Raw genomic sequence first — 24,010 nt, 5'->3', positions numbered from 1 at the left:
TTATTTCCATTAAGCATTTTCACTTTTTAATAAACATACATACGTTTATATATATATATAAATTGCATCTCTGTATTAAACAGCTAAACTCTTAATTACACTATACATTCAAAAATTTTGTTAAAGTTATTTCCCTTACGCATAGATACTGTATGCAGTACTAATTTTTAGTAACTTTTACATGTGTCTCAAATTATGAAAAGAAATCACAGTAACACTTTACAATAAGGTTCATTAGTTAACATTAGTTAGCTACATTAGTTAACATGAACTAATAATGAACTGCACTTATACAGCATTTATTAATCTTTGTTAATGTTAATTTCAACAATTACTTATACTTACTTAAAATCTTGTTAACATTAGTTAATGCACTCTGACTTGAACTAACATGAACAAGCAATTAAAGCTTAAATTTTTATTAACTAACATTAACAAAGATGAATAAATACTGTAACAAATGTATTGCTCATGGTTTGTTCAAGTTAGTTAATACATTAACTAATGTTAACTAATGAACCTTATTGTAAAGTGTTACCGAAATCACAATGCATTTAAAGACAATTCATGAACAATCTATTAAATAGAATGACAATTTACACAAGTTGATTGTACATTTGTTTTGTACAGGTATTAAAACTTAAGCATATATTTTATAAATTAAAGTCACTGTGTGCTTAATGGCAAAAGGGTATTGAACATTGAGGAGAAAAAAACGCAAACAGTCATTCCACAGCCTGTGATGTCAATGTCTTCCACATATTATGTTCACATTGTCCATTATAAATTTGATACATTCAGATTTGAAAAGATCAGGAGAGCCGTTGAACACTATGGTTGATGTGGGACCTTTGAGTTCCTGTAAAACAAACATTTCACCTTTTAAGTGCTTTTTACCAATTAACAGAAGCCATCAAATAGACTTAAAATTACCCCATAATAACACAAATAAAGTATGACAACTAGGCAAGCGACACTCAAGAACCAACAAGACTCATAATAATTGATGTGGAGCTGTATGCTATTTAAGGGTAAACAGAGTAATATTTTTATATTTGCATTGAATGTAACTTTAAATAAAGTGCCTCAAATGCTAACTAAATTACAGAAGACTATACTTACCCTATTTACACAGTCAAGGAAGCTGGGATTTTCTTGAAATAATGCTTGCAATAACATAAGTGCAGCATTCCTCACCAGACCTACAAAGATAAAAATTATTGTACATTTGGTACAGATATCAATTACAGGGACATTTTACTCAAAAAAGAAAACTCATTCCCTCACTCGTTATTTCAAACATTCACAGCTTTCTTTCTTCAGCAGAACACTAGCACAAAAAAGATTTTGAAGAATGTCTGTAATCGAACAACTCTGCTAGTGTAACCCCTTTAATTTTTATCCCAAACGAACACTTTGTAAGCACTACTTTAAAAATGTGTACTGCCCCTTTAAGTGTGAGCTTGCGCAGAGAGTGCGTGCACGCTGCAAGGCAGAGTGTATGTGTAAACAGCAGGGAGAGAACGCATGCAATGTGAGTAATGCTGACTTGTTCGATTAAAATGAGCTTGTATATTGCAAATTTAAGTTGAATAGCTGGTTTATTGTTTTACATGCTTGCTGTGAAGTTGAATTGAAAAACTGTGGAAGAGTGCTGAAGTCGAAAAGCACTTGTTGCTTTCTGTGATTGTTTACTGAGACATTCTGGTGAGTGTATTTTATGTATATGATTATTTTTTCGTCATATCGTGTTATTATTTGAGCAAAACCAGTCAGAATGTATAAATGTCAACAAAAATGTGCTTAAATTGTTAATGTGAAGAGTTAAATATGCTAAGATGAGCCATGTAGCATCACGATGCTAGTTTTGCTAATCGTGTGAAGCCTCGTGCAATGCTCATGTTGTTGTTGTTAATTTCACATGTAGAATGTACTTGCTAAAGTATAAAATTAAACTGTGCTAATTTAAATGATGTAAAAGTGTGTTAGCAGTGTCCAAACTGTTAAAGATTGTTAAAAGATAAGGTTTTGTTTTATAAACTTTATCAAAGAAGGAAAAAGGGAAAAAAACATTATAGTTAAAGACATGTAATCTCTCTTTTTAGGGATGGTTTAAGTGTTATAATGTGTTGATTTAATCAATTTACAATGTATGTTGTGCAGACTGGTTTTTGGTTCCTGGACAAATTGTTGGAGGATGTGATTGACCCCTGAATCATCTGAGTGGATTCTTCTGGATATCTCTTTGTCATTTTGCCTTGTGTTTCAACTCTTCCGCTCTTGTTCTTCTGTTCTTGAGAACCTGGAGTGTTATTTCTGGGAAGCGGTAGGACTGAGACATTATTTCATACACATTGCCCGGGACTGAGACATTTTTTTCCTTACATATTCCCCTGTATCCAAAGGAGAAGGAAAAACTGAACATTTAAATATTGGGGATATGCTTTTTGAAATACTTGGGTTATAATTGTACTGTTTATATTTGTTTCAATCTAATTGTCAATTTATTTTCATTACTTGAGTGTTTTTTGAAGTGCCAGAAGAAAAAAAAAGGGGAAACCATTCACCTATATTGCCACAATATATATATATATTCCTGGCTAATTGTTCTTCGTGTGTGCCATTGATTTTTTTATATATATTTCCATTCATGGTGTTTTCACATGTTCTTTGAGAATCAGAGTACTTGACTTGATTGACACGTGCCCTAAAAGCTCCTTGAACGAACTTAGAGGAACAGACATTTAGATTTAGATAAGCCCTGAGACAGGGGTTACATAATAAGTGGCGAGCCAGCCGACCAGGAGCTTGGGTTAATTTCTTTAATTTCTTTTGAAGTCTTAATTATATCAGCAAATATATATTTTAAAAGATTTTCATTCAATATTCTAAAAGTGGTTTTTACACTTTAAACTTATTCTGAGTTAATTAGATATCCTAAGAAAAAGAATGGATCTTTGTAACCGATATAGGGTGCATGGGCAAAGTTGCTTGTATGTCACGGGGGTAGACAAAAACTGCACAAATGAAGATATAACAAGTTTTTTTGAAGTAAATGGGGAGATTGCAAAAATAATTAGGGTGCCTGATGAGCCAGATCAGCCCACAGGCAGAGTTCTCGTTCAATACTCATCTGAACGCTCAGTTCTAAGGATCAACCCTGATAGTCTCGGTGAACTGCCAAATCCTAAAGACCCCTCCATGACGTGGTGTGTTAGAACAGTCCGTGACTTATGTCAAGAAAGTTTGGGCAGAGAACTTGCATTGAGATACATGGAGGAGCTGAATGCTATTGCCGGCAGTGGCCGAGTGGGGTTCATGCTCGCTCTTCAGAATGAGCTCCAGAGCCTCCAGCTTGAATCAAATGACATGCAAGATGCTGAAGCAAACCCCCATACTATGGTTCGTAGCCCTGGACATGACAATTCTGAAATAGCCAATGTAGAGTCTGCCTCGGCCGAGTCAATCAGATCTCAGACAATGACTTCAAATGTTTCCCCATTGTACGTTCCAACTAAACAAATACATGTTGATGAAAGTATGATTAACCCACCTCATGTACAGAAGGTAGTTGTGGAGCATGTAATCCGTAACGAAACTGCTCACTCACCTTTGAGACATACCCGTATCCGCACGTTCTCCGGCAGGACCCCCAAGCCAAATGGGGAAGTTGACTATGAGACGTGGCGTGCCCAAGTTGATCTCTTACTTTCTGACCCCTTCTTCTCAGACCCTCAGAAAGCGAGAATGATTTTAGAGAGCTTGCTTAGCCCAGCAGCTGACATTGTCAAGCCCTTAGGTGTAAATTCTTCACCTAGCTCTTACCTCAACCAGATTGAATCTGCTTTTGGCATCGTAGAAGATGGAGAGGAGCTCTTTGCCACCTTCCTGAATTCAAATCAAAATGCGGGGGAAAAGCCTTCGGTTTACCTGCAAAGACTGAACACTCTTCTTACCCGTGCAATATCTAGAGGGGGAGCCAGTGCTGCAGACTCCCGTAAACATCTGCTTCGCCAGTTCTGTCGAGGGTGCTGGGATCAGCCCATGATCGTAGGACTTCAGCTTGAACATTGTAAAGACAATCCACCATTTTTTCCTGAACTTTTGCTCTCTGTGAGGACTGAGGAAGATAAAAGGGCAGCTAAGCTAGACCGAATGAAAAAACATCTTGGCAGCACAAAAGCAGCTGCGCATGCTCACTCTGTGTATGGTATACCTGTTAATGTAGAACTCCCACCTGAGTCAACAAATAAATCACAAGATGAAACTCAAAAGCTCAAAGGAGAAATAGCTGCACTGAAAAAACAAGTTGCATACTTATCAAAGCAAGCTGAAACAAAACGGAGTGAAATAAAATCTGTGAAAGACTCTAACGAAAGTACAGTTACTGGTGAATGCCTGGTGGCCAGCTCCAGAGAGACATCTAACTCTATGGCCATGCCAAAACCCTGGTTCTGTTTCAAGTGCGGTGGGGATGGACACATTGCAATTCACTGCAGTGAAGAACCCAACCCTGAGCTTGTTCGTAAAAAGAATTCACAGCTGAGAGAAAGACGAGAGAAGTACAGGAAATTACATGAAACATCACAGTCTTTAAACTTGTAGCAGCCCCTGCTACGGGACATTCAGGAGCTGCCGGCACTCATACTCGTCCCACAATGATGTTACACGATACAGCCAATTATGCTGGAGAAACCCAAGCAAACAGGATTAAAGATGAATTTTTGCCAAAAAACCTTATTGGCCAACGTTGTGTTGCTTCTGTTCTTGTTGAAGGCATTCAGTGTGACTCTCTCTTAGATACTGGGTCTCAAGTTACAACTGTTTCCGAGACATTTTATCTGACATACCTTTCTTCTCTTCCCATCCAGCCTATTCATTCCTTGTTCGAGGTTGAAGGTGCTGGTGGACAGAATGTTCCATACCTTGGCTACATCCAAGTTGTCATAACTTTCCCCTGTACTGTCACAGGTATAGAGGAGGAGCTCTCATCCCTTGTACTCGTTGTTCCAGACTATCACTTCAACAGTAAAGTCCCCCTGTTGATTGGAACAAATGTTCTTGACCGCTTGTATCAACAGGGCATAGAGAGAAAAGGGGCCAAGTTCTTACAAAACCCTGGTGCCAACCGTGATTATGCTTTGCTTTTTCAGCAGGTTGCTCAGAATTATGAAAGTGAGAGGAAATCTTTTCAAGTGAGAGCGTTAGGGAAAGGCCCCATCACTATCCCTGCCAAACAAGAGGCATGTATCCCTGGTCAAGTGAGGATCAAAGACCTTACAAAAGATGTATTTGTTTTAGAGCAACCTGAGTCTTTTCCCTTGCCGGGTGGTCTTATTCTCGAATGTGCTGTGGTCAGTGTCCCATACTGGGCGCGTTCCAAAATCCCTGTCATCTTAAAGAACATAACTGATCATGACATTACTCTTCATCCCAAGCGTGTGATCGCTGAGATGTCAGCTGCTCATGTTCTACCTTTGAAGACTGAGCTTTTGTCTTGTTCTGCTCAGGTGCCATGTGGAAAGCTTGTGTTTGATCTTGATGATTCGCCGATTCCAGAGGAATGGAAAAAACGTGTCTCTGATAAACTCAATTCCATGTCAGAGGTCTTTGCAGTTGACGACTTGTCATACGGCCATGCTACTGCAGTAAAGCACCACATTAGATTACAGGATGAGACACCTTTTAAGGAACGACCTAGGCCAATTCATCCAAATGACAGAGAAGCTGTTAAGCAACACCTCAGGGAGCTCTTAGATGCTGGGATAATCAGAGAGTCTGAGAGCCCTTTCGCATCACCAATTGTAGTGGTTCGCAAAAAGAATGGACAAATCAGACTTTGTATTGATTATAGAAAGCTCAACATGCGCACCATAAAAGATGCATATGCACTCCCTAACATAGAGGAGACGTTCTCTGCACTCAGTGGAGCTAGATGGTTCTCTGTCATGGATCTTAAATCAGGATATTATCAAGTCGAAGTAGCCGAAGAAGATAAACATAAAACAGCTTTCGTTTGTCCTCTAGGATTCTTTGAATTTAACCGTTTGCCTCAGGGTGTCACAAATGCACCTAGCACCTTCCAGAGGCTTATGGAGAAGTGTGTAGGAGATTTGCATTTGAATGAAGTACTCGTGTTTCTGGATGACCTCATTGTATTTTCTAAAACACTTGAAGAACATGAAGCCCGGCTCATAAAAGTGTTGACTCGTCTGAAAGAATGCGGTTTGAAGTTGTCTCCTGACAAATGTCACTTCTTCAAGTCCTCTGTCAAGTATCTGGGACATGTTGTAGATTCTGACGGAGTTCACACTGATCCAGAGAAGATCTCCGCTTTAAGAGATTGGCCTCGTCCTTCAACTAGGCGAGAGCTAAAATGTTTTCTAGGCTTTGCTGGGTACTACCGGCGGTTTGTCAAGGAATACTCAAAAATAGCAAAGCCACTAAATTGTTTGACTGCCGGGTATAATCCTCCAAGAAAAAGAGGAAAAGTTTACAAGAGAGAGAGAACAGACACTCCTGTTAATCCCAATGCTTTCATCGGTGATCAGTGGACAGTTGAGTGTGAAAATGCGTTTAAGACCCTGATTGAGAAATTGACATCCGCCCCAATCCTTGCATTTGCAAACCCAGAACTCCCTTACATCTTGCATACGGATGCCTGCAGAGACGGACTCGGAGCGGCTCTCTATCAAGAGCAGGAGGGCAAGCTTCGTGTGATAGCATATGCCAGTAGGGGACTTTCAAAGAGTGAAAGGAACTATCCAACCCATAAGTTGGAATATTTGGCCTTGAAATGGGCTGTCTGTGAGAAGTTTAGTGATTATCTTTATGGCACTGAGTTCACGGTTCTCACAGACAATAACCCACTGACATATGTGCTGACTTCAGCAAAACTGGACGCAGCAGGACACCGTTGGCTTGCAGCATTATCCACCTACAGATTCAATATAAAGTACAGAGCTGGATCCACTAATAAAGATGCTGACGGATTGTCTCGAAGGCCGCAGAATCCACCAGAGGAGGATTATGAGTTCCTGGAAGAGGAAAAGGCAATTGGAGACTTAAAACAGCGCCTATGTGAAAAAACTGAGGTGATCTGCCCTGAATTAATCTCTGCAGTGTGTGAACGTCATCTGCTTGTCCCTTTGAACAATGTTTCAGGGGTGTCGGAGCTTGTCGTTGCAGAATCCTTGGCTTTGAATGCGTCATCTGTCCCTGAAAGCTTCACCACTCCAGGTTACGAGACTATTCCTGGACTGACCCGTGATGAGTGGTACCAAGCTCAAAGAGAAGATTCAGCTTTGGGAACGGTAATTTCTTTTGTGGAACAAGGTCAGAGACCTAATTTCCGACACACCAAGCTTGAACCTCCTGAGGTTAACCTGCTCTTGCGGGAATGGAGCCGACTTGAACTACGTGATGGAGTGTTATACCGGAAGTGGACAACCAATGGGACTGTGTTTCACCAGCTGGTTCTGCCTCAGAAGTGCAGAGAGAAAGCACTGAGCGGCATTCATGATGAGGTGGGCCATCTTGGTTACGAGCGTGCCCTTGACCTAGCTCGTACTAGATTCTTTTGGCCGAAGATGGCAAAGGATATTGAAAATAGATGTTACACCTGTGAGAGATGTTTCAGGAGGAAAGCAAGCCCTCAGAAAGCTGCTCCTATGCAATCTATACAGACCTCTTATCCCCTTGAGTTAGTTTGTATAGATTATTTGTCTCTTGAGCCTGACAACCGTGACACCAGAAATATATTGGTTATGACCGACCACTTTACCAAGTTCGCTGTGGCGGTACCGACAAAGGACCAAAAAGCAAAGACCATCGCAAAAGCATTCTGGGAAAATTTCATTGTGCATTACGGGTTCCCAAGTCGCCTCCTTAGCGACCAAGGGAAGGACTTTGAATCGCACACTATTCGAGAGCTGTGTGCCCTTATTGGAGCTGACAAAGTCAGGACTACGCCTTATCATCCACGCGGAAACCCGGTGGAGAGGTTCAATAGAACTCTGCTCAGTATGCTTGGAACCCTTGATGAAAAGGACAAATATCACTGGAGAGACTTTGTAAAACCCCTTGTACATGCGTACAATTGTACACGGAATGACACCACCGGTTATTCCCCATATGAATTAATGTTTGGGCGGCAAGCAAAGTTACCAATTGATCTTGTTTTTGGCATCAGCCCTTCAAGTGAAACACACAAAACACACTCTGAGTATGTGCAGAAGCTACGAGAGCATCTTCAAGAGAGCTATGATTTGGCTGTTGCAAACTCTCGCAAAATGAACGCAAAGAATAAAGCAAGGTTTGATTTAAAAGTCAGAGCAGCTGAACTGATGTCTGGTGACCGGGTCCTCGTGAGAAATTTGAGTGTGAGGGGGAAACACAAGCTTGCAGACCGATGGGAAAGAACTGTGCATACTGTGGTCAAGAGAATTTCGAATAGCCCTGTATACATAGTGAAGCCAGAAAAGGGTGATGGTCCGCATCGTACCCTTCACAGGGATCTTTTGTTGCCTTGTGGTTTTTTGCCTGTGAGCTCAGAAGAACAGGGTTCTGAAAAAAGTCAGACAGCTAACAGGAAGTGTGGGGTGCGAACAAGAATTAATACTGAAATGCAGGAGGGTGAAGATTATGAGGTGCTGTCCAGTGATGAGGAAGAAGGTTACTTCCAAATACCCATTCCTGAAGTGTTTACCAGAGATCCCCTTGTTACACAAGTGAATGGTGGGCCACTTACCTCTCATGCTAATTCAGAGAAAACTCCCGGGTTATTGAACCCTCATGCAGCTGAGTTCTCTCCACATGTTTTGACTATCCCAATGACAGAGTCTGTCCAGCTTATGACTGAACCTACACATGAAGAATCTGAGGGTGGTACTGAGAGTACGCCAGTCAATTTGGTTTCAGAGCCTGTTGAGAATGCCCCAGATTATATAGCCATTGAGATCCCAGAGGAGATGGTATCAGATGCAGGGGCAGAACCTCACGAATTATTCCACGGTTCAGTTGACACTGAAACCATTCCCCTCAGACGTTCAGGGCGGGAAAGACGCCCACCAAAGACATTAGAATATGAGGAAATGGGAAAGCCCATATTGCTTGCACTTACTGCTTTTTTTGATTCCCTGGGAAGCATTCTCTCAGCTAGTCTTCCTGTCAATACGCATGCAGGGACTCATGCGGTTTAGAGGGGGAGAGTGTAACCCCTTTAATTTTTATCCCAAACGAACACTTTGTAAGCACTACTTTAAAAATGTGTACTGCCCCTTTAAGTGTGAGCTTGCGCAGAGAGTGCGTGCACGCTGCAAGGCAGAGTGTATGTGTAAACAGCAGGGAGAGAACGCATGCAATGTGAGTAATGCTGACTTGTTCGATTAAAATGAGCTTGTATATTGCAAATTTAAGTTGAATAGCTGGTTTATTGTTTTACATGCTTGCTGTGAAGTTGAATTGAAAAACTGTGGAAGAGTGCTGAAGTCGAAAAGCACTTGTTGCTTTCTGTGATTGTTTACTGAGACATTCTGGTGAGTGTATTTTATGTATATGATTATTTTTTCGTCATATCGTGTTATTATTTGAGCAAAACCAGTCAGAATGTATAAATGTCAACAAAAATGTGCTTAAATTGTTAATGTGAAGAGTTAAATATGCTAAGATGAGCCATGTAGCATCACGATGCTAGTTTTGCTAATCGTGTGAAGCCTCGTGCAATGCTCATGTTGTTGTTGTTAATTTCACATGTAGAATGTACTTGCTAAAGTATAAAATTAAACTGTGCTAATTTAAATGATGTAAAAGTGTGTTAGCAGTGTCCAAACTGTTAAAGATTGTTAAAAGATAAGGTTTTGTTTTATAAACTTTATCAAAGAAGGAAAAAGGGAAAAAAACATTATAGTTAAAGACATGTAATCTCTCTTTTTAGGGATGGTTTAAGTGTTATAATGTGTTGATTTAATCAATTTACAATGTATGTTGTGCAGACTGGTTTTTGGTTCCTGGACAAATTGTTGGAGGATGTGATTGACCCCTGAATCATCTGAGTGGATTCTTCTGGATATCTCTTTGTCATTTTGCCTTGTGTTTCAACTCTTCCGCTCTTGTTCTTCTGTTCTTGAGAACCTGGAGTGTTATTTCTGGGAAGCGGTAGGACTGAGACATTATTTCATACACATTGCCCGGGACTGAGACATTTTTTTCCTTACATATTCCCCTGTATCCAAAGGAGAAGGAAAAACTGAACATTTAAATATTGGGGATATGCTTTTTGAAATACTTGGGTTATAATTGTACTGTTTATATTTGTTTCAATCTAATTGTCAATTTATTTTCATTACTTGAGTGTTTTTTGAAGTGCCAGAAGAAAAAAAAAGGGGAAACCATTCACCTATATTGCCACAATATATATATATATTCCTGGCTAATTGTTCTTCGTGTGTGCCATTGATTTTTTTATATATATTTCCATTCATGGTGTTTTCACATGTTCTTTGAGAATCAGAGTACTTGACTTGATTGACACGTGCCCTAAAAGCTCCTTGAACGAACTTAGAGGAACAGACATTTAGATTTAGATAAGCCCTGAGACAGGGGTTACACTAGCAATTTAATGGACACAAAACCAATGCAGGTCAATGGGCACCATTGTTGTTCGATTACCATACTTTTTCAAAATTCGCGGACGGAATCACGGGATTGGCTAATTAACACGTAATCTAGTATTAACGCGGAATTTTGCGGAATTTTACATTTTTTGAATAAAATTATGTTTTTGTGTGGGAGACGAACGTATGTCTGGGGGAAATGCAGACCGGGGAAGTAAATCTGGGCGACACGCCCCCTCCCGTCGTTTCAGACCCCCTCCAAAACACTGAAACCATGGTGAAGCGGCTCTCCACGACTCTGCTTTTGTCAGCGAAAAAATAAAGAAATTCGACGCTAAGCACTTGGTTCCGAGCAGGTCTCACATGACTTTTATGTGACCGGACAACTGTTATTTTGGAAGTTTTGTCAACACTCTGTTCACGGTGAGCGCAAAGATACATGCACTCTCTCATCCACGTATGTCTCACTGTAGCCTACCTCTCTCACATGCACACGCTTACGCATCTGTCCGAAGTGCGAACACAAATCCTCATGTATTTGTTCAGTTTTATGCATTTCAAGCGAGCTGAGGCAAACTAACTATCCCTCGCATTTTATAATCATCTGCATCATGGTGCCGCTCTCCGTCTCTCTTTCGCTCGCACGTGCAAAGAGCTGCGTGCTCATGCTTTCCTAAGTCATATCACTATCCTGTGTATGTTTGTAAAGTTATATGCATTTCAAGCGATTGTGTATAAAATATGGATCGCGTTCCGCTGGATTGATGTGTTTAAGGCACGAAGGCACCACTGCTTTGACACCTTGTTGTAGCCTCCTGCAACAACACTAAACAATGCATTGAATTGAGTTGTGTGTGTGTGTGTGTGTGTGTGTGCGCGCGGCGTGTGTGCGTGTGTAAATGCATCTTTTATAGTCATTAAGTAATCCTGTTATCCAGTTTTTCCCTAAAGCATTTACATTTTAATCATTAACATTAAAGGCACACTGTTTTTATGACTAAAATAACAGTAAAGGGTAAAAAATATAATTGCCAAAAATTAAAACGGATAAAACGGAATTTGCAAAAATTAAAACGGAGAAAACGGAATTTGGGAAAAAATAAAACGGAATTTGGGAAAAAATAAAACGGATTTTATAGGGCCCTAGAGATGTTTCCATGTTCTTCACCAAGTCTGTTCCAAACCTCATTGTCATTCCATGCAGCATCTTAAAACACAAAATCTTTATATATCCACTTTCAGACAAACAAGTTCCTTAAAGTCTACATTAACTTGAGGTTGCAATTGACTAGTGATGTATTTTTCAAAACAAAATGTTCAATAAAAAAATAGTGTGAAATATACAGAATTTAAATTAAATCCTCAAACACTTTACAGTCTTTAATGCTAAATTCTAAATGAAATACATACAGTAAGAATTATCATTAAAGCTACAAAACACAGATTTCTTTTTATTTTCTCTTTAATGAACATTAGTGACGAAGTCTTACAAGGTCCTTTTAAGCACCTTACCTTTTTGCATCAATGGGGTTTATATTTTAAAGCCAGTGACGTGTCTGACCATTTATTAACCATGGTTATCTGTGAGGGAGAGGAAAAAAGCATTTAAATTACACTTCACAAACCAAATACACATAAAAACCTGAACACGTTTGGTTTTTAAAACATTTGAATGTTAAATGTAAGTGTCTTAACAGCTACCATCACATTAATTAATTGTGTGCATCACAGAAAACATGCATATCTAGACGTGTTGCGGATACGAACGCTGCACTGCAATCGTGCATTTATAATACAGACCAGCAGAAAGTTCTTAACTGTGGCCAGCAGTTTCCACTTTCCTTCAAGGTTTAGCTCCAACCCTGATAAAACACTCGTGAACAAGCGAACAATACTCACGGAATATGTGTAAAACTGCGACAAACATATAATTTCCCTTCCACCGTCTTCCACCCGGTTCCTTTGACCACGCGCTTCATTGAAATAACACCCCTGTCTCGAATTTCGTCTCCTTACACAGGTGTCTTATTGTGCTTGGCAACTTAATTTAAAATGACAAAGAAATAAAGCAGGACTGTAACGTAATTCATTAAAACCCGGAACAAAATGTATTTAACAGAGCTTTTATAACTGACGGTTGACGAAGCCCGTCAGTGCTTTAACGTTACCAGCAGTATTTTTTAACTGAGGTAAATATTATAAATGTAGCTTCTAGTATCACTATTTAGCACAAGACCTACTCTAACAAAATAAATATTAACTAATTATACTAAATATTTCAGTAATATCGTTTCAAAAATGTAGAAAGTTTACTTACCTCAGGGTACAAACAAGCAGAAATGACGGTCCGGAGTCCGAACTCCTCAGTTTGAAAAAATAACTGTCACGCCTCGAGGCTCATCTTCGCGTATGGTGGTGGTCTGGTCTCCCTCTCCACATCACCACCGCTCTGGTTTAATAAACAGAGGAATATAAACACACACACATACATAAATAACATGTTTAATATAATAAAGCTTGACGGTGAAAGATTTTATACCCTAAAATTGCCAAATTTCCCTCAGACATCACACGTAATTGAATTAAACACTATTGGGCGGTTTTCTCGGACAGGACTTATCACTGACTAAAATACTGACATCTGTTAACATATGAGTGCTATTGTTTTGTCTCAAAATGCACGCCAGAATTGTATTTTATAAGGTTTGTTTGTAAAAATGTCCCAATTATAATTAAGACGGAGTCCTAAACCCTGTCCGGTATTATCTTAACTAAAATAGCTCCACTTTAACTCGGACACATAACATAACACACACTTTAAGTCGGACACATAACATAACACACCTTTATATAACTTATATGTTTACAAAAACGTCGAGTATTTGCGTCTTTGCCAATTAATATAGTCTAAAATTAACATTTATTTACAAACACTTACCTGACGTGACTTTGAGGAAACCGCTGATGACTTGTGTCGTTGTGGGAAACAGTGAGTGATTCCAGCTGTTACATGCGGAATGATCTCAGATGAAATCATGTCTATGGATGAAATGACCCTACCCTTAAGTTAAGACATTTTAAATTAAAAACTCACGCACATACTGTACATACACACGCGCGCGCGCACACGGGTACACACACGGGTATATTTAGAAGTTTTATTTAAGATTGTTATGATATTGGGACTATTTCTCCACCCGCTCCTTCAGCTCTGAAGTTCAAATTCGCATGCAGTCCGGTTATAACAAATGTAAAAGATATGAAACATCACTCAACAGCAATATCAATTAAGTGCAATCCTAAAATATGATTTAAAACATAACCCTTTCATTGTTAAGTATGAGAAATTAAAATGAATGAAATCACGTTTAAACGCCACAGAGATACCAGAGCCAGCAGTCGATTTCTGATGGGCTTGCCGAGGAGAGGCTGCGCTGGGCGGGGTGTGAGCGCTTAAGTGTCTGTGATTTTCTGGAGCTCATATGGAGCTCATCTACGTCCGAAAGTGTCCGAGCACATTTTTAAATAGACGCTATCTTTATTAACCGACCGCATATTTAAACTTTAAGCACATACATTCACGCATGAACAACTCTTACAATTACATTTTGTGACCAAATAACAGTAATATTATGAGCATTTTGTTGTCAGGAAACATAGCTGTCATAAGTCCACATATTTACCTGATTTGTCTTAATTAGTTCAGTCAACACTAGCCATTCTGAATCTTGACTGGATTTGAAAATAACCATTCATTTAATATTTTAAACACAGATTTATCTAGACTTAAAATAATATGTCTTCTCAACTAGCTCAAACAAAAGAATTGGTTTAACTTATATATTTTTGCCCGTCCAACATGTCATTAGTTGGATTTTTACAGTGTACACTAAATATTAGTAGCCTATTTGTTGACTCTCTCTTTATTTGACCACAACCTATTGACACAAAAAGGTTTGTGAATGAGTTGTGTAGGTTTGTAAATGAGTTGGGTAGGTCTGCAATTATTGTGTAATCTTTAGTTTACACTTCAGTCACAAAACGTGACTGAAGTGGCTGAAACAGGTTCCATATAGAACCCTTGGAAGGCAAAGAACCATTTAAATGGTTCTTTGCCTTCCAAGGATTCTATATGGAACCTGTTTTTTGGTAAAAGGTTCTATTGGCCAAGTATAGAACCCCACAGTTCTATATAGAACCTCAAGGAACCTTTTTTTTTTAGAGTGCAGGTTCATTTCTTTTGCCCATATATTAGCTTTCCATGCAAAACCTGATCCCTTAATCTGTCTAGTTTCCCAACTTTCTTCTAGAATTTTCCTAGCTAAATGATCTTTATTGTGACCCATTAAATTAATCCAATATGCCATTGATAATTTGTTCCGCCTTAAATGTAGAGGCATTTCTGACAACTCCACTTGCATAGCAGCTATTGGTGTGGTTTTAGCAGCCCCTAAAATACATCTTAAAGCTCTAGTTTGTATGACATCAATTCTCTTTAGTTGTGTTTGAGATGCTGACTCATATACAATACACCCATAATCTAATATGGACCGAAGTAGAGCATAATAGACTCCCATCAAAGCCTGTCTATCTGCTCCCCACTCCTGTCCAATTATACATCTCATTAAATTAAGAACTTGATTACACTTCTTTTCAATATGATCTATATGATTTTTCAATGTTAATTTACAGTCCATCCATAAGCCTAGATATTTAAATAACTTAACTTTTTCCAGAGGTTGTCTATATAAATATATCTGCACATTTGGATCTATTTTCTTAACAAAACCTATTGTTCCCTGTAGCAAGCTAAACACCAAAGCACAGTCGAAAACTGTTTGCTTCCCAAATTCCCAACACCTGTGTCTGGATTTCCTTTAGGTTAAATCACCCGGGCTGACCCGAGATCAGCTGAGACACAAAGCTCATACCGCCCTCTAGTGGCACATGGCAAAATTACATAACACAAAAGGAATAATACAAAATGAATATGGCTCATACACTTTTTATAAGTCCTCTACTGTGTCTTTGTAAATATTGATGTATTTTAGGATATAATTTATTGGTGCCGTCTCTTACTCTGCATGCATAAAAGCACACTGCTCGTGTATCCTGTGATTATACACTAATGGGTCTTTCTCCAACTCAACTTTGACTTTGTACATTTATCCAGAGCATTACTCGACATGAGATGCTGTGCGCTGCATTGCCAAGTTTCCTGCTTTTTGGCAGAGTTCAGATTTGGGCTACTTTCAGTAGCGGAGTGGCCATCGGGAGAGTCGGGACATTTCCTGGTGGGCCGGTAGTGTTTTGAGGCTGCGAGGGCCGGTCTGATACATTGCAAGTTATATAGCAACCCCATCTGGCGGCCTGATGTGCGGCCGCTTCCCGCTGGTCAAACTGTGCAGCCTCTTTGCTCAACACAGTAGGCTATATAAAAGTGCTCAACCTGTTCGGCAGGTCTAACCATGTTTAGGATTTTTTTTAAATATTATTGAACGGCCCCTCTCCAAATTGCATAGCCTGTCGGCCTTTGATGTGAAAAGCCACGTCGCCAAATGCCTGTTTATTTTAGTACGCGGTCTGATTGATCCATCAAGCGGAGACTATTTGATAGAAAGTGTGGATTAAGGATGTTTAAAATCTCTAGCCTGGTGGTCAGTACTTGAATGGATAAATCAGCACAATTTTAAAGGTTTATCTCCATATGGCTATATATCATAAATAAAATTTAGAAGGGTAACTTTGCAGTATCACATTTTATATTTCCTACTATTAGATTTCTATTAGATTTCCATATTAATAGACGAGAGTATATAAATATCCTCACAACATTATTATTTTTCAAAACTTTGACAAAAATTATTTTCAAATGAATCTGTATTCTAGGTGCACACATTATTCCGGATATGATTTGATTATTAGACGAGATAATATAACGGCAATTAACGTCTCATATGCCATTAAATATCCACATATAAATTAACATTACAGCATAATGAAATTAATAAAAAGACAAGGAAGCAGGATTGGCATGTAAATTGTATTATTATTAGCGGAAAAAAAGTAATATTACTGAAATAATTTCTGAGGTAATGCGCCAAACATGTTAAAATAAATAAGCAATAACCGTGGAAAAAACATTATTATCCCTCAAAACTTTATATGACAAAAATTATATTTAAAGGAAATATTCTTACAGTTATTCAAAGATGCACAAATTATTCCATATTACTCCGTTTATGAACACATTCATATCTGGTCTCGCTCTGTTATGTAATAGCTGATTGACAGGTGCGCAACTCCGTCTTTCAAACAGGTATAATTTTACTAATTAGCCATGATTTAATGATTTTATTAATATTATGAAAATGTTTTTATTTGTTGGGCAAATTTATTACGATTTGTATTACCCTAGTTTTACTACAAATAGGCTACGAGACATTTTTTTTACCACAGAGGGCCAGTGGTATACGAAATTTCCCGGTAGATTTTTTGGTCCCACTCCGCCCCTGGCTACTTTTAAACTGTTTCTGAATTTTTATGATGTTTTATTAACAAAGTTCGGGTGGTGCACGTTCAGATAATTAAACACAGGTGAAAGCACTCAGCAATTATACACAGGTGGAAACACTCAGCAATCAACCATGAGAGGGTACATATAGACTCAGCAGTCTTACCTTTGATCTGTTGGCAGTTTGCAGCATTAATAGAAACTTTGGCTCAGCTACTATATCTCAACCAAGCTCTTCATCAGACGAAGACGTAAACATCCCCAGCAGTGGTGTCAAAAGTACTCATATTCATTACTCAAGTAAAAGTATAGATACTAGAGTTTAAAAAGACTTTTGTAGTAGTTGAAGTATCAACTCAAGCTTTTTACTCAAGTAAAAGTGAAAAATTACTGGTTTCAAAACTACTTAAAGTATAAAAGTAAAAGTAATGTAAGGAAAAAAATGTCATTACGGAAAAAAGCCTAGGCCGCACCACAGGGGCCTATTGTGCACTACCCTATCTCCTCTAAAAATGTTTCTTAAGGCCATAATAACTATAGTGTCATATTAAAATGTTAATGTTAAAAAATGTGGGATGCACTAGCGCCAGGAGTATGCAATGTCAGTCCTGGAGTGCCGATGTCCTGCAAATTTTAGCTCCAACCCTTACAAAACCTTGGCTACCTGTAGTTTCAGGTAACTTTTTCAGGGGCTTTTGATTAGACCTGGAGCTAAACTCTGCAGGACATCGGAACTCCATGTTGCCTACCCCTGCACTAGGCTATATCTGTTTCAACTGCATACGGTATATGCCCATTAAAAATGAATGCTTTTTAATACAATGCAAACAAGTACATTAAAGCAGTGGTTCTCAAACTGGGGGCCGCGAGATGGTGCCAGGGGCCCCAGTTTTATAATATTTCATGAAATACATTACTTTATTATAAATTCTGTGTAATTAAACCTCAGAACAATAAGGCTACTAAACAAAATCAATACATTTGTATAATTTAACATGTTTTGTTTAATTCAAAATTTATGTTTTAGAATGATTTATGTCATAAATTTTTTTTGGGGGGGCTGTGAAGGAATCCACTGTACACAAGGGAGGCCGCAAAAAAAATGGTTTCATAACCACTGCATTAAAGAACCTTATATGTGTACTACTGAGCATTATATATAAATATTCAAATATTATAATGGTGCAAAAAGTCAAAATTCAGAGCAGGGCCGCTGCTGGCCAAACTTTTACAGTGGTGCCCTCTTTAGTTAAAAAACAACAAACTATAGTATGTGTGAGGATAGAAATATGCTATTGTTATCATTTATAATTGTATTTTCACAGCAACACAATCTACAATTACACACATATGCAATTATATATTAAACCCTATATTTCTGCATCTGTACCAGTGTAGCTAATGGACTTCAGCTTAATCTAATGTGACAAAGCTGATCTTACATGTCAGTGTAAATCCAAGTAATTTTGAAGACTGTCTTTCTTGTAAGTAAATTAAAAGTCAGGTTTAAGGAAACAGCTGGGGCCTATACCATGAAGCTGGTTTAGTTGGTTAGCCAGCTTTGTTTAGGATTAGTTTGTGCAAATCCTGGGTTTTGGGTACCATGAAAATAGCTTTTACCAACAAGGCCTGCACATTGGCTTGGTTTTGTCAACCTGAAACTAATCCTGTAACCCTGAGTTTGTTTAACCATTTTCATGGTACGGGCCCCTGATGTCTATTAACAAAAGCAAAAGTTGGTATGTATGGGTATGTGTTTGATTGATTTAACACTCAAGCATTTAGCTAAGTAGGTTTTGTTAATGCAAATAAAATTTAGGGCAGTTATTACAAAACAACAGATGTCTTTAGCATAGATATCTTTGTCATGCTTCAAAACGCAACGCAGCACAATGTCATTTAAGTTGAACAACTGAAGTTACATGATTTAAATTGGTACATTGTTATACTATTTAAATCACACAGATGCGTTGGTGTCAGCAGCCAGCTATATATTTACACAGGCTTGTGAATGTGAACTGACCTGAAAGTGATCCGCGAGTTTTATTTCGTCCTTTTCCATTTGAAGGCAGAATGCCGCGTTCTGTTACTGTACAAACGGATGGCGGATGATATCAAAGCATCGCGAGAGCAAACTGCTCCAACTGCTTCGCATGCTTTCTAATTGCTCTCGCGGTTCTTTTAAGTTTATCTTTGCAGCGCTATCGAACAAACTTTTGATCATCTGCAGTCAGCTGGGGGGGCGGGGATTGCGTACGGCGGGGATTGCGTACAAACCAATAGGGTGTCGGAATGGTGTATGTTTATACTTCTCATCCAACCACATTCGCATTCATCCGGATGATGCAATTTATCAAGATAGGTTTTTTTTTTTTTAACGATGACAAGCCGGAATGTAAAAAACGAAAACAAGCCGAAATTAAAAGAAGTAACGAGGCGATTTTTAAAATGTAAGGAGTAGAAAGTACAGATAATTGCGTGAAAATGTAAGGATTAGAAGTAAAAAGTCGTCTGAAAAATAATTACTCAAGTAAAGTATAGATACCCAAAATATCTACTTAAGTATTGTAACGAAGTATTTGTACTTCCCGCAAGGCCCAAGATTCACCTGTGCAGCCACCTCCATTGTCTGCCCATTCAGAACATGGCTCGCTTCGCCAATCGAGTCACAGCAACAGGGCTCAAGCAAGTCTAGGCCATGCCCCAGTTTTCGCCACGACAGGTCCTTTTCCACCTCTTGATGAGACCCAGCCCTCCGCCACTGCCTCTGCAGCACCGCAAATGGCTGGGCCCAGTGGCCTCCCTTTAGCAGCTCAGTTTCATAACCCTCATAACCCTTTTCTTTTTTAGTGGCCTCCAGCTCCTGTCACAGACACTAGCGCAAAGCTGTTTAGTGGCAAATGATTCAACAGGCTTGAAAGATGTCTGCCAAACCACGCTTAGCAGGAGCACGCCGAATGTTACATACTAAACCTAAACCCAAGATTTTTAAATCCTCTTCATTTACTAAACAAAGCAGAAAGTCAAAATATCCTACCGTAACTCCAATATCTGGTTTGACGTCCTCTGCTCTGCTAATACTGTGTGTTATCATTTGTTCGTATCGTTACCTTTTGCTACATGAGGAAAATGGAGTCTTTCTTCCAGCCGCAAGAAGTCAATATCTTCTGTTCTCTAGCCTATTGAACAACGGCCACTTGAGAGCAAAAACAATAACAAAGGATGATACTGCATCAACATTGGACTCTCGTACGAGACTATTACACTTTGCAGCAATACTCTTACTAGCTGGTGATGTCGAGTTAAATCCTGGACCGTTGGAATCTAAGGTGTTAACTTCACCAGCATTTCGGGGGAGGATGACTGCGGATCTCGGCGAGCTTGTGTTGAGGCTAATTGCACCTGTTGCTCCTAGTGGAATGGAGATACCAGCGGTTCCTTGTGGCCTGGTACCAAGGCTGACATCGTCGGTGGTCCTCGTTAGACGGGCGCTGTTGGCCGAGGGACAAGGACCGCCAGCGGGATTGTGTGGATCGGAGCTGGTGGACAGCGGATTGAAACCATTGGCGGCATTTGTCGGGGTAGCACCAGCGGCTACTAGTCCAGCAGCTGAGAGGTTGACGGTGTTAGCTGGGAAGTTAGCATCAGCTACTGATGGACCAACAACACAGAGGCTGACAACACCACCGGTTCTCAGCGGTCCGGCAGCCGGGGAGGCGGTATCATCGGCGGTCCCTAGCGCAGCACAGAGGATAATTACATCGCCGGCAGCCAGCGGGGGGGCGTCGACGGAGGTCACCCCAGCAGTTGTAAGTCTTTCCTCCTCATCGGTGTCGGTTGTGGGACTAACATCGCCGGAGGTTGGCAGTGGCCCAGTGCCAAAGCTAACTTCATTAGCAGCTTGCAGTGGCAACTCAAACATCAATGACATTAAGGTAAAATTTAGAAAGCCTGTGTTAAAAAACATCGTAGAACTAAAATATTCCATACCCTTAATCAGTCGAGAACAGTCTGGGACTCTACCTACAAACCTAGGGGACTGCTATGCGGACATTTAAATGTGAGAAGTCTTGTAAATAAGCGTGAACAATTAGAGCATCTCCTAGGTGATTCAAATATTCACTGTTTAGGAATATCTGAAACCTGGCTAAAACTAACGTCAGCTGAAGCCCTGGTAAATATGCCTGGGTATCATGTGTTTAGAAAGGATAGGGAAAAAGGTAAAGGTGGGGGAGTATTGCTCTATGTCAGAAATACCTGGTCTTGCAGACAGCTTGAATTGCCAATTGATATTTCATTTGATTGTGCTGGTGTGGAAATCACTTTGTCAAATGAAATGTCTTTTATTTTACTATGCCTTTATCGACCTCCATCTATGAAGGTAGAATTTTATGACCAGTTAAAAAATGTGTTGAAATCCTGTGACCAAAACAAAGAGTTAATAATTATAGGTGATTTTAATATAAATTGGGATGATAAACATGGTAGGAAAAATCTTAAACGATCCACAGATTATTTTAACCTAGAACAACTTATTGAAAAGCCAACTAGAATAACAAATAACTCTCAGACAAGAATAGATCTTTTGTTCACTAATAAGCCAAACCGAATTATTAAGACTTTTAATTTTTTAACTGGTTTATCAGACCATAATATTATTTTATTTTCTAGGAAACTATCAAAACAGAGGTATCACACATTAAATACCGCTCCTCATCCCTCTGATGTTAAATTAAATTTTATACCTGAAAATCAAATACAGAATCTTCATACAGCCTTGAAAATGGTTGATTGGAATGAAACATTATTCACAAAAAATATAGAAAGCAGTTATATCTCTTTCATCAATAAGCTTACAGAGGTGATGTCCTCTTTCACCCGTAGGGTGAGCCGTGGGGCTAAGAAGGGAAATAATTTACCATGGTTGAATCAAACATGTAAAAAGCTTTTAAAAATAAGAGATATGTTGCTTAAACAATACTTGAAATCTGGTTTATCTACTGACAGGGAAAAATTCACACATGCACGTAATAAAGTTATACAAACTATAAAAAAAGCCAAAGCAGATTTTTTCGTGTCCATTATAGAAAGTACAAGAGGCAACGGGAAAAAAACATGCCAAATTTTAAACAAGTTATTAGGTAAACATAATGAGAAGGAAAATAAATCTATTGAGTTAGTTGTGAATAATGCCCTGATTAAAGATTCTAAGATCGTGGCAAACACTTTTAATAATTATTTCATAAACAGTATATCTGAAATAACAAGGCAATTTGTTCCTTCTAATACTAATAAATACTAATAGCTACTGATCTTACAAATCCACTGACTGAAGTTCAAAATTGGTTAAATCAAATGTGTCTTCTTCTTAATACCAAAAAGACGGTTGTGATGATGTTTAGAAAAAAACATTTTTGCAAGATACCTGTGAAAAAACTATCAACAAGAAGTAGATCTTTTGTATTTTTGGGAGGGGAAGAATTGGAGTTGGTGGATCAGTTTAGGTATCTTGGGGTTATACTAGACTCGAACCTTACTTTCACAAAGCACATAAAAAAGGTAACCAAAGTTATAAAATTTAATTTGCAAAACTATAAACAAATTAGGTCTTTTATTACAACAGAGGCGGCAAAATCCTATCTCCATTGTATGATTTTTTTCTCATATTGAGTATTGCTTCACAGTTTGGTCATTTGCCAGTGTCACTGCATTAAAACCCATAGATCAACTCTATAAAAAAGCAATTAAGGTATTTGACAGGAAACCACAGATGATTCACCATTGCTCAATTCTAGAAAAGCATAGATTTTTAAGTTTTGAAAATCTTAAAGTTTTTAAACACAGCTGCCTTATTTACAGGTCAATGAATGGAATGGCCCCACCACCCCTGGGGGACTTCATAAAAAAGAGAAATAATAAGACTAATACGAGGTCAATTACTCGAGGGGACTGTGAAGCACCGTTTAGAAAGTCCACATTTGCGCAAAACGTCCTCTCTATTAAAGGCTGCACAAATTGGAACAGTATGCCAATAGAAATTAGAGATAGTCCTACTTTTGCATCATTTAAGAAGCAGCTTAAAAGATGGCTTAATAATAATTATAAATGTGAACATTAGGTAAAAAGTTAGGTAGATCAAATTTATTTGTATTTAATAAAATGCATAATATTCCCGTATTTTATAAAAAAAAGTGTTACTATTAGGATTCTACATTGTTCAGGTGTTTTATCTGTTTTTAGTGTTATAGGCTTATAAATTGTTGTGTATGTTGTTTGTTTAATTTGAGTTTGTTTTTTATCTGTGGGACTACGGATGGAAATTAGCATTGTGCTAAATCCGGTGTATTTACGTCAATTCTTATTGTACGTTCATTAATATGCATTGTCCCATCCAAATAAATAAATGAAATGAAAAAAGCTAGAAGCACAGGCTTATCCATGTCAACAGTCTCTCTACCCACCAGGTTACAACCCCGCCCACATACAGCAACATGCAGCTCTACCATCTCAGACAACCGTGGGCCCGCCCCCGTTTGCAGCTCAAGCCCACACTTCATCCTTTTATCCTTCACACTTTCCAACTAACTTTTATTTTCAAACCACAGCAGGTCACTCAAGCACAATGCCGCCGACGACATTTGCAGCCCCGGATTATACCATTCCCAGCTCTTCCGCACAAACTAAATCACCATACTCTCTCTTCACAGCAACTCAGATGCAGGTGCCGCCCAACGCACCATTCTGGGCTTGACCCCTATTGTATCTGTTAGTTTTCTTATAGTTTTCTTCGGGGCTTGACCCCTATTGTATCTGTTAGTTTTCTTCTTTTTAGGGGTCAAGCCCAGAATGGGCGAAGACCCCTATTGTATCTGTTAGTTTTCCT

At 38.9% G+C, this 24,010-nt stretch overlaps 1 protein-coding gene and 1 long non-coding RNA gene across 2 annotated transcripts in view; both read right to left on the bottom strand.

The window, feature by feature from the left end:
• Positions 1 to 24,010, bottom strand: part of LOC141362777 (sterile alpha motif domain-containing protein 9-like) — a 44,200-nt gene that overhangs the window by 8,813 nt on the left and 11,377 nt on the right. The gene's annotated exons all lie outside the window — the stretch shown is intronic.
• LOC141362760 (uncharacterized) lies at positions 11,758 to 13,566 on the bottom strand. Its single transcript, XR_012368342.1, has 3 exons — positions 12,931 to 13,566; positions 12,126 to 12,194; positions 11,758 to 11,820 (listed from the first exon to the last, which is right to left on the bottom strand). It is a non-coding gene; the product is annotated as an uncharacterized lncRNA (long non-coding RNA).

Source organism: Misgurnus anguillicaudatus, unplaced genomic scaffold (assembly GCF_027580225.2).
Source record: "Misgurnus anguillicaudatus unplaced genomic scaffold, ASM2758022v2 HiC_scaffold_29, whole genome shotgun sequence".
Taxonomy (NCBI): Eukaryota; Metazoa; Chordata; class Actinopteri; order Cypriniformes; family Cobitidae; genus Misgurnus; species Misgurnus anguillicaudatus.
The sequence above is the reverse complement of the archived record's forward strand: the minus strand, read 5'-3'. Positions and strand labels throughout refer to the sequence as shown.